This window comes from Triturus cristatus, chromosome 2_2 (genome assembly GCF_964204655.1).
Source record: "Triturus cristatus chromosome 2_2, aTriCri1.1, whole genome shotgun sequence".
Taxonomy (NCBI): Eukaryota; Metazoa; Chordata; class Amphibia; order Caudata; family Salamandridae; genus Triturus; species Triturus cristatus.
Genome location: NC_140582.1, coordinates 718,253,782 through 718,270,582, shown reverse-complemented (window position 1 = coordinate 718,270,582; position 16,801 = coordinate 718,253,782). Strand labels below are relative to the sequence as shown.

Sequence of the window (16,801 nt, the reverse complement as noted above, 5' to 3'; positions counted from 1 at the left end):
GGAGGAAGTTTACAATATCAAAATAAGATGGGATATTGTTATAAATAAATTAGAAATAATACAAGTCACCAGCTGAAAAATCGGCAAATATGGAAAAATTCGAAAATCAGTAACCAGGGGGACCGGGGATTGAACCCGTGGTTCTGTAGTTCGCAAATAAGACTTAAAAACTACCAAAATGGCGGCCGAAAACGATCGAAAATCGGTCTGAACAAACCGGTGTGCCCAGGAGGAAGTTTACAATATTAAAAGAAAAGGGGACAGTGTTATAAACAAATCAGAAATAATAATAGTCACCAGCTTAAAATTCGGCAAACAGGAGGACCCGGGATTGAACCCATGGACCTGTAGTCCTTAAAGGATTGATGCAAAAAACTACTAAAATGGCGCCGATAGACGGCTACCTTAATTGAATGTTAAATACCAATTTGGCAGGTAATAGGCATCCAATTAAGTATGCCTAGGGGTATTTAAAGCCTGCACAAACGACTGCATTCACCAGTTGCGGTGGAAGCAGGACGTTGTGACTAGCAGGCTCGCCGATTTTTAAAGGTAAGGACCGCTTTGGTGCAAACTAGATGGATAGAAGACTTGAGTAAGCATTGGGCACTCGAATGTATGTAGAGTGAGGGAGAGAATCTTTTCTCCTATGCAGGATTCCAAGACTGAAATCCTAGGAAAGGGGGAAAGTTGTGGTACTCCTTTTCTGAAGACCTTAGTCTATCAGCTTGCATTAAGCAAGTGCTCTAGGGAGGGTCATTAAGCAAGTGCTCTAGGGAGGGGCTGCTTGTGACAATCGCTTTTAACGCTGTAGCACTGCAAAGCGAACAGGGCACGGTTTCTGTTAGTTACCTCTGATAAAGAAATATTAAAGTACACCTCAGCACTGCTTTAAAACAGCATGAGTGACAATGAGAGTAGAGGACATACTTGTAATTAGCAAATTTGGCAAAATCTGGGGAATGCGATAAGAAGATTCTTCTATGCGAGGATCTAAATAAAACCTCCTCCAATATGACTTTTAATACACAGGTTGGGAGTAAAAGTAAAAACACCCCCAAGAAAACCTACAGTGTGGCTGACAGCGCTTAAAGAAAAGAAGACAGCGTTGTCAAGATTCAGGCTGCCACAAGATATTGCAGGCTCTAACTGGTATGTACTGAACCCCTTTCTAATTTAGAAGGAGTAGGGGATAGGTAGATGTCTAAAGCCATGATCTATGGATAACTGTACACTTAAATTGAACGTCATGTTATTCCGGTACAGGTATCAGGACACCACTTGAAAAGGTGCAGGGAAGGACAGCCTGAACTTAAACATTAGGCGAAAAACCTATTGGTAGGTATATGGATGTATTTGTTGAGAATAAACACCAGTGCCATGACATCATTATTTGAAGTATATAGCATTATCTATGTACCTTACAGGCACAGCTAAACAATTGAATACAGGCGGTGCATATCGAAAGACGTACCTGCTTTAAGACACCATTGAACATGTGTCAACGTGACTTTTTAAAAGTAAGTGTTTTGCTTAACAGCATGAGAATAGGCTAATAGGCTCAAAAAGTATGGTGAAATAACTCCATGCTCTTTTTGTAGAATTCTATGACTCCACTGACTATGATGCAAGTGGTCTAAAATCACAAAAGTTGAGAAGTGATAAAGTCGTCCTGAACACCCACAGAAGGACTTCAACCCCTACACTTAAAGTAAGGGCAGACAATATGTATAAGTGACACTAACAGCATAGCCCAGAACTAGAATCAACTCTCCATAGGGAAATGGTATTAATTATATGCATTCTCTTTTTTAGAAAGAAGAACAAAACTTTGGTTTTAAATTCTCGTCCGTCCTGAGGAAGGTGCTACTATTGTAACCTATGCACCGAAACGCGTCGACAGTGGGACTTTTTAAAGCATATGAAATGTATTTGTGTAGTATTTAATTTGCAATTTTGAAAGTACATGATTTGAAGTGTGTGTGACTCTGAGATAGATACCGTAATACGGAATTGTTAGATAGCATATATAAGACTGTACCAGAGCACCCAATCAGAGTATATATTGAATGCAATTTTAAAATATGATTTTATTGAACATAAGTGTTTTCCTATGAAAAATAAATTTTGAGAGTAACAAAAAGTATATTCTAGTCTGGAGTAATAATATTTGTCCAGTGTCACAGTCAAAAATCAAAGGTTATTGATCTAAATGTGTAGGCCTCATGGTCACCAACTAAAAGAGTAATACACAGAAAGGAATCTTTTTTTGATAAATATCTGACACCCAGTCCTTTCTGGTCCCTGGGAAACTCTCTTTTTTGAGATCAATCTTCTACTATGCACATCATTGAAAGCCACACCAATACATCAACGTCATCATTGAAAGCCACACCGGAATCATATCACCCAATATACCCAAAACAATTTGTTCAAATCCAGGTGTTACCCTTTTCAAACTAACAACATCCTTTATTTCATTTGCATAATAAACCCTTAGGAATACCAAAGTAAGGTAGCAGCTCGCTAGACAATTATGAGGAAAATAGGCAATCTTACCACACACACACACAATACATTCTGTAAATATTGGCTTCTCACCAATCAAAAACTCATTGACAACAACATAACTAATTTCACATTCACTCTCTCCAACAAATTCCATTGTACTAGTAACTTGAGATTTCTGACACATTATACACAGCACTTCTTTTCTCTTATACTCCATTCTTAATCTCGGATTCACATTTGAATTCCCAAATTTCCCTTTAGCTTCAATTTGTCCCCTAATTTCACTCGCATCTTCCCAATTTCTCTGAATTTTCACGCTCTTTTCATTATACTCTTTAATAAACTCATGCTCTTTTTTCATTCAAACTACATACAAATGTATTCTTCATTGGGCACATTCAGGCATGTGGAGATTATGTGATCGGCAGGCAGGGCTACTTGGGAGGAGCGCTTGAGGCAGGCTGGCACGGTGTGTTTTTTTTATGTATGGCGCCGCCCCTAACTCCTTTGAAGACCTCATCTCCAGACCTTCTTCGTGACAGTGGAATCCCCTCTAATTCTTAGACGTGAACAGCATGGGACTCAATTTGGGACCTTCATGCCACGGCTTTAGATCATCAGCGCGCAACTTAGCCTCCCCAAGTTGATGCGCTTAAACTTTTTTTATTCATTGCTTCTCTTTTCGACCTTGTTGTTCGCGTCTCACGTTCCTGACATATTTGAAAACTAAGTTGTGTGTCCCGTATATCGTGTAGAGTCTGCGATCAGGACCTGGACACTGTAACTGTGACCAATAGGAACAAGCATTAAAAATGCAATAGGTCTCGCCTTTCATTAAGTTAAAGCCATTTGCTTTGCTATACAATACCATTAGCAAAGCAAATGGCTTTAACTTAATCAAAGGCGAGACCTATTGCATTTTCAATGCTTGTTGCTTTGGTTTAAATCAATGGCATAACCGAACATGTTTTAAAAGCAGGGGCAGATGTGCCAAAGATGGATGGGCAATCATTACCCATAATTCTATAGGCAGACTATGCAGTTTAGCTTGCCCACACAGCCAATAGTTTAAAGAATTTATTAGACCATTTCACAGAGTTCATGGAGGGGCTGGATGATAAAATAAATTAGTCAAAATCGTATGTGGTGACAAATGGGTCTACAAACAAAAAATCTAAGCTCCTCAGAAATGGGGGGCATACTTAATAAGGTAAAAGATTTTAATTATCTGGGTATTACTTTTAGTTTCAACTTAAGATGGAAATCACAGCACACGGAAGCCATCTTTCGTTTATCAAGGATTTTAAGCCACAAAGCTTCGCCAGAGATGATCATTTTATTGATTTATTTACCGATGAAGACCGGAGCGTCTGGGAAACAGGTAAGCATTCTTAGTTTCGCGTCTGCGTTTTCCGACTATCCGGAAGGCTAAACACCTTCCAGAACACAGGTGTGGCATTATCTACTCATGCCACACCCAAGATGGCTGCGGGTCCTCCTGATGGCGAAACCGACATCCTGCCATCGTACCCTGCCGTCACGCATGCGCAGGCAGAACGGAGACTGACAGGAACCTTGGAGGATATAGATACATCTACTTGAGAGCTTTACAGATTATGTGAATATGTGATAAATCAAACGTTTGTTCTAAGAAAAGCGTTTGAAAGCATTATAATACAGTAAAAACCACAACCATAATAATCTATTTATAGGCTTTCCCGTTTTCAGTTTCTATTTTTGGTAAATTCTGGTGGGGTTTTTTCAGTGTTTTCAAGTGATTTCAATACCTTAAAAATACAGTGGATATCAGAGGTTAAAAATTTTCGTGCCATAAAAAACAACAGAAACAGTGTTTTTATGGTGTTTATGAAACTTTTTGCTTTTATTATTGCTTACTTTCTGCACTGATAGTGCATGGTATATAGACAGTGACCGTACAGTGTAAATGAGGTCCAAATTCATTTTTACAAATCAAACTTATCATAGTACACCATACAATACTTCTTCAGTGAGTCTTTGTTTATGCACGCTCACTCTTTCCTTCCCATCTAAACTTTTATCTGTGAAAAGGCCCTCTCAACATTGCACTGGAGACAGGCAACGCCAAAATAGCCAGGGCCCGATTCACAGAACTAACTTAAGACAAAATCCTAAACTTACTACTTTTGGTATTCACAGAAGTTAGGATTTTGTCCTAAGTTTGACTTAAGACAAACTTAAGAGAGACTTAAGACAAACTTAAGACAAACTTAAGACAAACTTAAGACAAACTTAAGACAAACTTAAGACAGACTTAAGACAGACTTAAGTTAGGATTTTGTCTTAAGTTTGTCTTAAGTTTGTCTTAAGTTTGTCTTAAGACAAACTTAAGACAAAATCCTAACTTCTGTGAATACCAAAAGTAGTAAGTTTAGGATTTTGTCTTAAGTTAGTTCTGTGAATCGGGCCCCCAGTATACAATTTGCTAACTCTGGCCACTGACATAGCTTTCTATGCCAAGACTGGTGCACCTGAAGATTGTGATTCTCTGCGACAGGGTCTGCAACATATGCGTTGAACTGGGCACATTATGCCCTCAGAGTTATTGAAGCGGTCAAGATTGAAGCAGCACTTTTGAAACTCTGGAGAAAATTTCCCTTTACGGGAGGCATCTGTAACTTGTGCAGAGTACCACAGTGAGGTTTTATTGACTTCAAATGCCATGGTTAGTGAAGGGCTATTTCTCATACATTGTAAAATAAAAGTTCCTGAATTGCTCCTCAACCTTTCTTTGCTTACCAAGTGGCAAGCACTCTAACATAGAATATGTTGCAGTGTCAAAGTCACTAAAAGTGTCGCCCAGCCTACTCTCAAGGAGATTAACCCTGGGCGCGACACTACGCTTCGCCCACGTAGTGTACGTAGCGCTGCCTGCTTCGCAGTTTTCGAAGTAGGCGAAGCAGGCAGCGCCTACGCACACGCGAGGGCGAAGCGTAGCTGCCTGCCGCCCACCACCCGCCTCCCGCCCGCCCTACTTTTAAAAGCTAAAATTAATTTGTAATAAAGCAAATTAAAGGCACTTACCTGACGCGCGGCGTCTCCCGGGGCTCCCTCTTCCTGGTTTTCAATTTTCCTGACATCCGCGCATGCGCATTTCTCGCAAGAAATGCGCATGCGCGGGCCTCCACGCATGCGCATTAGTCAGGAAAATTGAAAACCAGGAAGAGGGAGCCCCGGGAGACGCCGCGCGTCAGGTAAGTGCCTTTAATTTGCTTTATTACAAAAGGTGGCGGGTGGCGCGTAGTGGGGCTACGCGAAGCGCGTAGTGTGCGTAGATTCGGGCACACTACGTGCTGCTTCACGTAGCCCCACTACGCCCACCCTTAAAGGAGATGTTTCACATCTACACCAATTATGCTGAACACTTGGTGGACAAGGATGTTTTCAGGCTTTATTTTTTTTATTATGTCCACTACAGCAGTCAGACTTTCTTGTAAAAATCTAAGAATGCAATAGAGTGTACCATTTTCAAATCACTTTCAATATGGCGTCAAAGATCGTCATATTTCTTGCCTTTGGCATCATCACTCAGCAAAAGTACTGTAAACGGTTGCCACATGGAGAATATGGCATTCATAGTCTCTAGTACTGAGAACCACCAGCTAAGTGACACAGTTGGGATGACTCTTTCTTTGATGCCACACAAAGCACAAAATGAGAAATATTTGCGTTTTAGTTTCCGTGCATAACAAAATAGTGCACCAGAATGGACTAAAAAGTCAATAGCATTCTTCATTAACTCTGAAAATTGTAAAGCTGCTTTCAGCACACCATCTAACAAGTGGCAAGGATCTCTTACAGGTAAGCACTTCAGCTCAGGTATCAATTTTGACAGGTCATCACACAACTTTTTCATATACGTAGCTGAATCACTGCAAATACAAACAAAATCACTCCTATCTTTGTTGAACCTGGTAAGAACTTTTTGCAGCAGCATTCCAAGTGACACTGCGTTCCATGTTTTCCAAAAGTCTGGTGTCATGTTTTTTACCAGTATCCCAGATGCTTGGGATAGCCTGGGGTGTTTGGCAATTCACCTACTATCAATACTGACTCACTAGAAAAGGGGGCTGATGTATCAAGGGTTTTTACCCATTCTCTGTGGGTAAATGTGTTGGTACATATTGGGAAAGATTCTTATGAAACCTACATTTTTCCTATCAGTGAAAGACTCAAACATAGCCAAAATATCAAACATGATTTTGATATTTTCTGATTCTCTACAGTTTATAAAATAAATAAACAACACCTAAAATATGCCTCTAACCCCTGTATCTTTAGACCAAAGACCACAAAACTGAAAAAAGGAAGAAGAAACAATATTTTAGTGACATCCCTAAACAACAAAACTAAAGCAGAATAATGCTAGCCCAGTCTTTTCTTACTGCTACCTTATATAACAAAGTTACATTGTAGTGGCCACTTCAGGAAGACATAAACATGACTCTTTCACTCTCCTTTTCCTTTCTTTGATTGGCATTTAGCTTGTGGTTGTGCATGGTTTTTTTCAGTGTTTATATGTTTACACTGGTGAGGGCTATTTCCCTTCTGGTGGGGTTTTATCAGTTATTATCGGGGGTTAAACCTAAAACCGGACAGCATATCTATATAGGAGGTGCATTTTCAGGTAGTGCTGATGCATGGAATAGGGGTGGGTTTTAAGTTGAAAGAGATTTATTTAGCGCACTATCACCAAGCGGTTTCTTGGCGCTGTAGGCAGGAAACTGAAACCTAAGAACAGAAGGGAAAAGAAGTTTAGGAGGGGTAGGCTAGGGAGAACAAATGAGTTTTGAGTTTGGCTCGAAAAACTAGGTAGGAAGGGGTGGATCGGTTTTACCGCCAAAAGAAGCCCTCTTTGCTGCTTGATGCAGAACATGCAGAGGGTATAGACATAGATAGGGAGGATATATAGAGGCATCAGGGAGGAGATTTTGGGGAATCATGACACCACTCTCCCGGAAGGGGCCTGTGCTTAACAATCTGTGGCTGCCCGTGGCCCACGCAGGGAGACACCCTAAAAGGGCGGCCCTTTAGTGCCATTGGGCACTGCACCACCAACTTTGCCAGTGCTTGGGACTCAGTAGGAGTCCCCACCCCCTTCTCAGCCTTGGCACTCGATGCGCGTTACTTCTGGTGCGCCGAGGATTCGGGGAGGCTATTTATGCCTCCCCCGGCCACCTTGGCGTCCTCTTTGCACCGGCCACATCATCGACCCCTGGTTCCGCCTCGGGTTCTCAGATCAGCAGTTGGTGGTTGCTGCCGTGAGTTTGGGCCCCTTGGGCAGTTTCTGTTGTCTCTTGGAGACGCTCTAGTGGGGCAAGATGCCCCTGCCCATGGTGGGTAAAATCAGAGCGCACCGTTTAACCCCCCCACCCCTCCTCTTTCTGAAACAAGGATAGTAGAGGGAGTAACGTGCTCATGTAGGTTAGCGGGAAGCCCGCGGCATAGTACGGCCTGCAGCACATTTCTATTTGTTGTGTCCATGGACCTTATCGCTCTGCCGTGGCTCGTGGGTTGGCCGGTCGAGTGAGCCAAGACGGCCACTCTGGCCTCCCGCGCGGCAGAGCAATACTGGTTTTGGCAGTGAGGGATATTAAGCAGCAAGGTGGGTGGCCCACATCCCCGCCCGTGATCCACTTGTATCACGGACACGCAGTGTCTGGGGGTGGAAGCGTAGCACGGCATGGTTTGCCGGGAGTCCACAGCTTCTCCATATCTTTTCTGGGGTGCCGTGGTTCCTGCCTCCGTGGGGCACCCCCACCCCCCCACTTCCCAAAATTCAACCGGCTGCATCAGCGTGGTTCGCCTGTAGGGCACTCATAGGGGGTGCGCGGTCACGGTGTGCACATGTTAGATCCATTCTCTACGTGCACTCTTTGCACCGGACACACAGTCTGTAAGCCATGGGTGCCGCCTTTGCTGTGCCTTGTCTACCGGTTTGCCAGAGCAGTGTCGGTGATTCTTGTGGTGAGTCTGGGTCTACTGGGGTGTGCTCAGTGTCCTTTGTTGGCTCATGAGTTTATACCAAGAGCATTGGTGGTGCACAGCGAGGTGGAGGTTTAGACCCCTATATCTCGGGGCGGCGCCATTTGTGCCCTTTGTCCCATGCTGGACACGTGGTCGGCTTTGCTGCTGAGTGCTGGGGCATTTCAGCACCCCCCCCCCTTAAGTCTCCCCCTTCAGTCAGGTGGTGTGTTGTGTTGCGGGGGCAGCGGGAGGATCAATTGAACGGCGTGGAGATTACGTCTTACGTTTGCTCTCTTTTGTTATACCATATGTGTATATGGTGCTCGTGTTTGCTGCTGCCTTCGTTAAGCCCGGGCACACGGGTCTCGTGCAACAATGGCACCTTGCATATTTTCGAAATATTCAGTGTGCAGCGTGAGAGTTTGTGTTGCCGGCTGACCGCTCCACCTGTGGCCTTCCGTGTGTGGTGCGCTAAGGGATGGCGCTGCAGCACTGGACCAATGGTGGGGCGCTGGGTTCGGGGGGACCTCCCCCGCTTAACCAGCTTAGTTTGGTAGGCAGAGCACCTTGCTTATTGACCCATAACAATCCCCCCCGCTTCCCTCCCTAATTGTTTTGGCTCCGACCTCTTGGTTTGGGAGCCTGATGTCGGGGGAGTTGGGGCAGGACCAAGCCTTGGGTCCCATGGTGAAGGGAGGGGGTGTGTGTAGGCGGGCAGGGCTGGGCGTGTTCATGTGGTCATCACGGGATAATTGCCCGTGACCTGGCCATGCACAGGCCCGATGGGCCGCTGGTTGCAAATGGGTGCTGAACAGAGCGCTGCATTAAAGCCATGTTGATTCCTGCTCCTCTCCTGCTGTGTGGTTGTGGGCTCTGCCCTGGCGGGCTAATGCTTCGTGTTTTGGTGTCCGGAGGCGGTAGGGTTGACTTTCATTCAGGCCGCAAGCTTTCTTCCAGATTGTCGGGCTGACGCACGTGCACAAGGCGGGGACACAGAGAGCCGCTTGCATCCACAGGACGGTTTGAGCCCCAATCAAAGTTCACTCCGCATTTCACCCTTATTCTCAGGGTGAGAGATGGTCATGCCAGCAGCAGTGGGGACAACTGGAGCATGATGCATTGATCGAGTCAATGTCGGTTGTGTATGCCCCCACAACTCACAGGGGCTAGACTTTGTAATCTATGTTGGTTAAAAGAAACGATGTCATGAGGTGCCCATGTAAGACAGGCCAACTTAACGGCTGAAAATGTATACGCGGGACACGCGTCCAGAGAGTCTGGTATGGCGGTGGCGGCATGGTGGTTGCATCCACGTGCATCCTCCGACGTATAGTGTAGTGGCCTGGTGGGCTTGCCGGTATGCCCAGAGGGGGCCACATTACCTGCGGTGCTTGGGCTTCCATGCGGCATTGTCCCTTTGAGGGAGCAGGCCTCGCGATGCATGGGGCGCTTACTGGGCGCGGCGGCCCAGGATCTGCGGTAAGACATGAGGAGTGCTGTAGGCTGGGCCAGAGCTGCCGCCTTCATGGGACACGCTGTCACGTTGTGTCGGTTACCGGTTTAGCATGGTGCGGGTCACTTTTAGGACCAGAACTCGTACATTACCTGTAGCAATATTTACAGGCATTGACAAAGCCAATAGTACTGGCGGGTAGGCACGGTCATTTGTAGGGTATGACTGGACAATATTCTTGCAGCGGAGCCATGGTTGTTGCTTATGTGTCTTATGCTTGGCCTGCTCGCATGGGCAGGTGATTTCTTTGCAGGCTTATCTTTGCAGGCTACCATGCGTTTGGTTTTCTTACTAGGGTGAAGCATTGACATTCTTGCAGGCATGCACCGGGAGATGGGGTATTTGATCCTATTCAACAACATAAGCTTAACTGGTTTGGGTAACAAGGCCAAGGAGTTGGTGTGTGACTCTCGGGCTGGAGGGGGTCCGTTTGTAGGCATACCCTTCTAGATGTTTGTTGCAAGCTCAAGGGCAATGCGGCATTGCGGCCAGTGCACAGGCATTGTGTTTTCCCAGGGAGCCCCCATCAGGTCAGAATGAAGCTGTTCCTTAGATGTATCGGGGCAGTTAGGAATGCCAGTCAAGGATCGAGGGGATTACAGAGCTAGGCACTCTGTTCTGAGCCTAGGACATGGAGGCGTAAGTAACGTGGTAGCTGCCAGCCCAAACGTGCATCACCTCCTTCTAAATAGTAGGCATTTCTAGGCCCCATACAGGACCTCATGGGAACTATTGCCTAGGCTAACCTTGCCAGTGCAAACCATTACGATTTAAGAGGGATTGAGCGCTGCACTTGGGGGCATTCCTTGCTTTAGAAAGATGGGAGCATGAGGAATAGTGCATTCCCGGTAGGGGAGCGAGGTTTCTTGCAGTGAGGCAGAGGGGTCCCAGCGGACCCACAATAGGTAGGCGGCAGCAAAAACAGGAAACTAGGAATCTTAGATCCCAACACTTTCATCGGTTTTAATAAAACTGGTTTGATTTTGTGGAGAACAATCAATGTAATGGGACCCTCCCACTGTGGGCAGAACTATACAGTTTTAACTGCACTTGGGAAATTCCTTTAAGGAATATTTATCAGATTATTAAGCGAAGAACACCCTCCTGGTGGAAGGCCACGTGTTCTAACCTCTCCGGAAGCGGGGCCCTCACAGTGAGGTAGCTCCCAACTCATATTCACGGCTAGGTCTGACTGGGCTTGCAGCCAAATGATCACTTGCGCAAGTTGGTCAAATGTTTTTATAAAGGGGCATAGGTTGGGTGATGAAACCGAACCTGTGCAGTTTAAGTTGTGCAACTTATATGGCCTGGGAAGAGTGTGCGCAGAACAGCACGGGAGTTGACAGAACATGGGAACGCTTTTCCAAATCTGGCATCAGAACACCAGGTTAGTCAAGGCCAACTTGTTTGTTGGGTGACTTATGTAGGCGAAGACTTATTACAGTTCTTGCACAGTCCCATCATTTCAGAATTGAAGCGTTGCCTTAGGCATCCCTGGGCATAAAGGAAGGCCAGACAAGCAGGGATCACAGAGCAAGTGCACTCTGTTCTTAGCATAGTATATGCAGGCTGCATCACCTTCACCAAGAAAGCAAGATTTCTTTAAGTGGGGTTGAACCCATACAGGACATTAAGGAATAATTTAGCTATGCTAACTCCCCCCCCCAAAACATCTTGGCCATCCACCTTGTTGTTCACAGCAACTGCACATGTGAGCGTTTCAATTACCTGTGCATGGTTCATTCGGATGCACAGTATCATTTTAATTTAAATAATCGCTGTAGTTGCAAGTTGCAAGCGCGAGATTCCCTCAATGTCAGCAACTGCCCACATTGTCAGCAATGAAGCTGCCTGGGAAGTCTGGGTGCAGTCACTACAGGTTAAACTGAACAGGCAACAGTCCGGCAGGGAAGGAGGGATGTTGAATTGATTGCCCACTTAGCAGTATGACTATTGCACAGGAGGATGGAGGGTGAGTCAAGGGACACGGGTGGTGTGTCAGCAACACTAGACTGTCAGCTTATGCTGGGTAGGAGGTTCCACATCACCAACCAGAAGGGTGCCAAGTGGCAAAAACCAGTAAATAAGTTTAATATATGTGTGTCTCTGGCCTTACAGCTGTGTAGAGCCATTCTCATTTAAAGGTACGCCCAGGTGGAAATTGTGTGCAAATTGGGACAGGCTATTGGTATTCCTTGCCAGGACAGTGACCCACACTTCACACGAACTGGAGCCCCTATAAAAGATAAATGCTGGAACACAGACTGGGGTACGTTGGGCTCGAAAAACCTCTTCTCCAAGCTGCTGGGCATTTTGTTGCCAGGTGTCGTTGAGTGACAGGCAAGGGCAGTAAGGTGCCGTATTAAGTAACAAGGTCATTTGCAGGGATGCAGAGGGGACCCAGCGGATCCACTGAAGGTGGGCTGCAGCTAAACATGAAAATGGGAATTTAGGATTCTGACACTCTTGCTGGTTTAAGCATCTAGGGTCACAGCTGGATAGCAGGTACTGTGCATCTGTGATCGGACGGCAGCTAAGCAAGCCTGGTGAGTTGCGTAAGTTGTCACTTCACGAAAGGGTGAGGTGTCTCCAATAGTGGGCACAAGACATATATTCTTTCAAACCAGATTAACACCGTTAATGTGTTCACCAGGGTTTAGCAGTCAAAGAGGTCTGTGCAACTGTCTGGTCAATGGGGCGAAGTAAGTGCACTCCAGAACCGAGGGTAGGTGACATGTTGCTTCAGTTAAGCTCAAATGCCCCGCCCGGAAAGCTATATTATCCAGGCTGGGTGGGGACGCTGTCAGCCAACATAGTGTGCTGTTGTCCCAATAATTGGGGAAACAAAGTGTCAAGCACTAAAGGCTACTACGTAAAAAGAACATCTGGCACGTCCAGTATTCAAGAAAATTAAAATGTAAACAGAGCAGGTAATTTGTCACTGCTGGGCCTGCACAGGGTGGGCAGTGTGAACCCCGAAATTTGGGAATAATATAGTATGGGGGTAAACAAGGGCTTAGTCAATCCTGAATGTTAGGCACTATAGTGCACACTGGATAAAATCAGACAGAATCACAAACCTGGAGAGCCTAGGGGGTTTCACTACAGAGGGAACTGAAAAGGCGAAATTCCCATAAGGAATAAGGGATACATGGCAAGTGCATGAGGACACACTTGCTCATTGTCACATACTTCTAGTTATGAACCTTCCTGTGCGCCATGATTTAGCAATCAAAAAGGACTGTGCAAATGTTGGGTCAACCTCAACAAAAAATGTGAACTCTACTCCATGGGCAGGTTATGGGTTGCTTCAGTCAAGCATGAAACTTCTCGCCCTGATAGTCAAAGTAGACAGGAGGGTTGTGGGAGCGGTCACCTAACAAGTGGGCTGCTGTCCCATAGTTGGGGGACATAGGTGTTCAGGCAGATACAGTGCTAGGACGGCAACTACAGGTTGCAGAAGGTTGAAGCCCACATCAGCCTGAAGGGTACTATAGCCGTGGTTAAGGTTAGACCTCCCTTTCCCACCGAGCAGGTGTAATTTCTGTAAGAAATAAGGGATTCATTGCAAGTACAAGGGGACACAATTTCTTATTGTCTCTGGGTCCTAGTTCATCAGATAGTAGCCTGCCAGGTGCTTTTCAGGGACACACAAGGGCATAATGGAGTTGCATGAGGTAGGAGGTAACGTGCGGTGAGGCAGTGTGGTCCCAGCTGGCCGCAAAAGGGGGCTGCAACAATACTTGCAAATGGGAATATTAGATTGTAACGGTATCATTGTTAATATAAGCATGACTCCCTGGCCATACGGGTATGTATGTCCCACCCTGAATCTTAAGGTGACCAAAAGGTAAGCCGAATGCGACGTTGATTTGAGGGAGGTCAATCATTCCAGGGATAACAAAGTGAACTAGGTCTATAGCTGGATTGAGCTCCACCATATTGCATACTTTTGTATGGAATAAACCTGCAGCAATATTTTCCCAAACAAAAGTTGTGTTGTGTATTTATTTATTCATTATGTATGCTCTGTTATGGTATGGGTGGGGTGTGTTGCCAATAATGGCACTATGTGGCTGCCCGCGGCCCACACAGGGGGCCACCCTAAAAGGGCGGCCCTTTAGTGCCATTTGAGCACTGCACCACCCTTACCAGTGCTTGGGACTCAGTAGGAGTCCCAACCCCCCTTGTTAGCCTTGGCGTGCGATGCGTGTCACTTCTGGCGCACCGAGAATTCGGGGAGGCTATTTATGCCACCCTCGGCCACCTTGGCATCCTCTTTGCGCCGGTCACGCCGTCTTCCACCCTACCGCTTACCCGGCACAGGGGTGGCAGGCTAGGTACATGGAATGTTGTAATGTTTTTTCTTGTGTTGCAGGTAGAGTTACAGGGTGATCTGGAAGCATATGGGTACAGAAGGGTACCTCTGCAGGGGCACAACAGGGGTGCCAGAGCCAATTACCAGGAGCCTCATGGCAGGTTCCTGGAAGAACTACGTCGGCGCCCCGCTAGTCCTTTGGGCGGTTTGGGGCCTGAGCAACCGGGGTCTGCCTTGCTATGCTCCGCCCTGAAAGGGGCGTGAGTAATAAGGGACCAATGTGTCACGTGATCCAACAAAGAGGATCACCCCATAAGGTAGCACTGAGTGGGTTCCCCACAGTACTTGGCTCCTCAGGCGGACGGGGCAGCATAGGTTGGTTACGGCTGCTTGCCCTTGGATGGCTGGTAAGATAACACACCATATTGCATACTTTTGTATGGAATAAACCTGCAGCAATATTTTCCCAAACAAAAGTTGTGATGTGTATTTATATATTCATTATGCATGCTCTGCTATGGTATGGGTGGGGTGTGTTGCCAATAATGCCACTATGTTTTCTGGGTTTTCTCTGTTCTAGCTAAACTCTTCGTGTTCCATGGTGGAAGCTTGTTACCTATTTTTGCTTTCTCCACCGCAGCCCCGGGAAGGGGGTAGTTCATGTCCGTTGGAGAGGGGTATATTCGCATTTCTTCATAGGATGCCGGTTGTCTATTCGGCTGCTGGCTCACTTCCCCAACATCAGAGGAGGGCTGCCTGTGCTCGGCTCTTGCTCCGTATTACACACTGAGACACAGAGGATCGCGTCTCCCAGTACTAACAACCAAAGACACAGAACAATTCCTCTCGATGTGATGTGAACAGGAAAGAGAGGATTACAGACATCGAGCGGGCAGATAAGTAACCAGCCGCGTATGCTCCTTGCGTTTCTTTAGTCGTTTGCACATCATCTGTTATTGTTGGCCTCGCTTCTTTGAAGGAACTTATTTTTTGATACAAGACTGTGCTATTATTGAATTGTTGTCCACCTCTAGGATTCCGTATTGGGATAAATCTTCAGGAATACATTATCTTTCTCTGCTGCTGCTATGAGTGAATGTGAGCATGTATCTTGTTGATAATGAGTACTTTATTAATCATACTGTTTGTAGCTAGAGGAGATGAATGACAACACAGACTCCTCTTCTCTCTTGCATATAAGGCACTCGTACCAGGTGGCACTCTACTTCCAATGAGAGCAACTCTGCTGAGGCGTTCCGGATTTAGATAGCAGCACTTTTATTATTTCTCCATTCCCCTTTTCCTCTGTGTGTTTCCTTACAAAGTAGTGATTTGGTTTTACTCTTTGAGAGCTAACACCAGGAGGAGTGGGTGGACACTCATCATGTCATTGCCCACGCTGTTTGATCCCGAAGGTCAGTGGCGCTTTCAATATAACAAACCTGACAGATTGTCAAGCCCAAGATATATGCTCAGCCTGGGTAATGGATACTAATACTGTCCTTACCTCCACCTTAGAAGCCATTACTACTCTGCAGATAGAAGTGAATGCATTTTACACAGAGAACCAAAAGTTAAGGAAAGAATTGGGATCCGTACGGAGGGTAGTTGCCGGACCGCCCAGAAAGGCCAAACCAGACAGTACTGGGGGGTCCTATATTAGAGATTGTAACTTATCTCCTCCAGTACACACATCAGGTATCTCTACTGGGTAGCCAGTACAGTCTGCCACAGGAGGGAGGACACAGGGTTCTGGGTATTTTTTGGTAGCACATTACCATTTAACATCTGCTGCAAGTTCAGTCCCCATTCATGTAATACATCCCCCACAGATACCTCTAGCCCCACCTGAACGATTTTTTGGTGATCCTAAACAATTTGTAATTTTTCTCAGTCAGTCTAGTTTACATTTTTTATGCAAAACTACGGTGTTTCATGATGAACAGTCCAAAACTGCCTTTGTTATGTCCTCTATGGGGGGGAGTACAGCAAGTTGGTAAATCCCTTTAATAGAGCAGAATGATCCTATATTGTACAATTTCCCTGACTTCTGTACCGAAATGCACAAACTGTTTGACAGAAAGTCTCATCTGCTATCTTTGGATCAAGAATTGATTACCCTTAAACAAGGCCACAGTATTTGTTAACATATTACTGCATTCAACAGGCTCCTAGTAGAAAATGATTGGCCTATGGAAAAGCGAACAGCATTATTCTATCAGGGGTTACGTGGTGAGTTGAAAGACATTCTCACTCAAGTGGTTAACTTGTCTCAATCCTGTGATGAATTGATCGAGCTCACCGTACAATTAGATCATCAGATACAAGAAAGGAAGGGTGACAAGAATCGAGGAGACCCAAGATACATCATTCCCTGCCCTAAACCGATAACCAAAGAAAATCCACGGTATTCATATGGAGTGAATCCGATGCACATCAATGGTATGCATGGA

At 45.7% G+C, this 16,801-nt stretch overlaps 1 long non-coding RNA gene across 1 annotated transcript; it reads left to right on the top strand.

The window, feature by feature from the left end:
* Nucleotides 1–317: 317 nt before the first annotated feature.
* On the top strand, nucleotides 318–2,126 carry LOC146862702 (uncharacterized). The gene is made up of 3 exons (XR_014978495.1): nucleotides 318–1,520; nucleotides 1,602–1,711; nucleotides 1,816–2,126. It is a non-coding gene; the product is annotated as an uncharacterized LOC146862702 (long non-coding RNA).
* The last annotated feature ends 14,675 nt before the right edge of the window (nucleotides 2,127–16,801 follow it).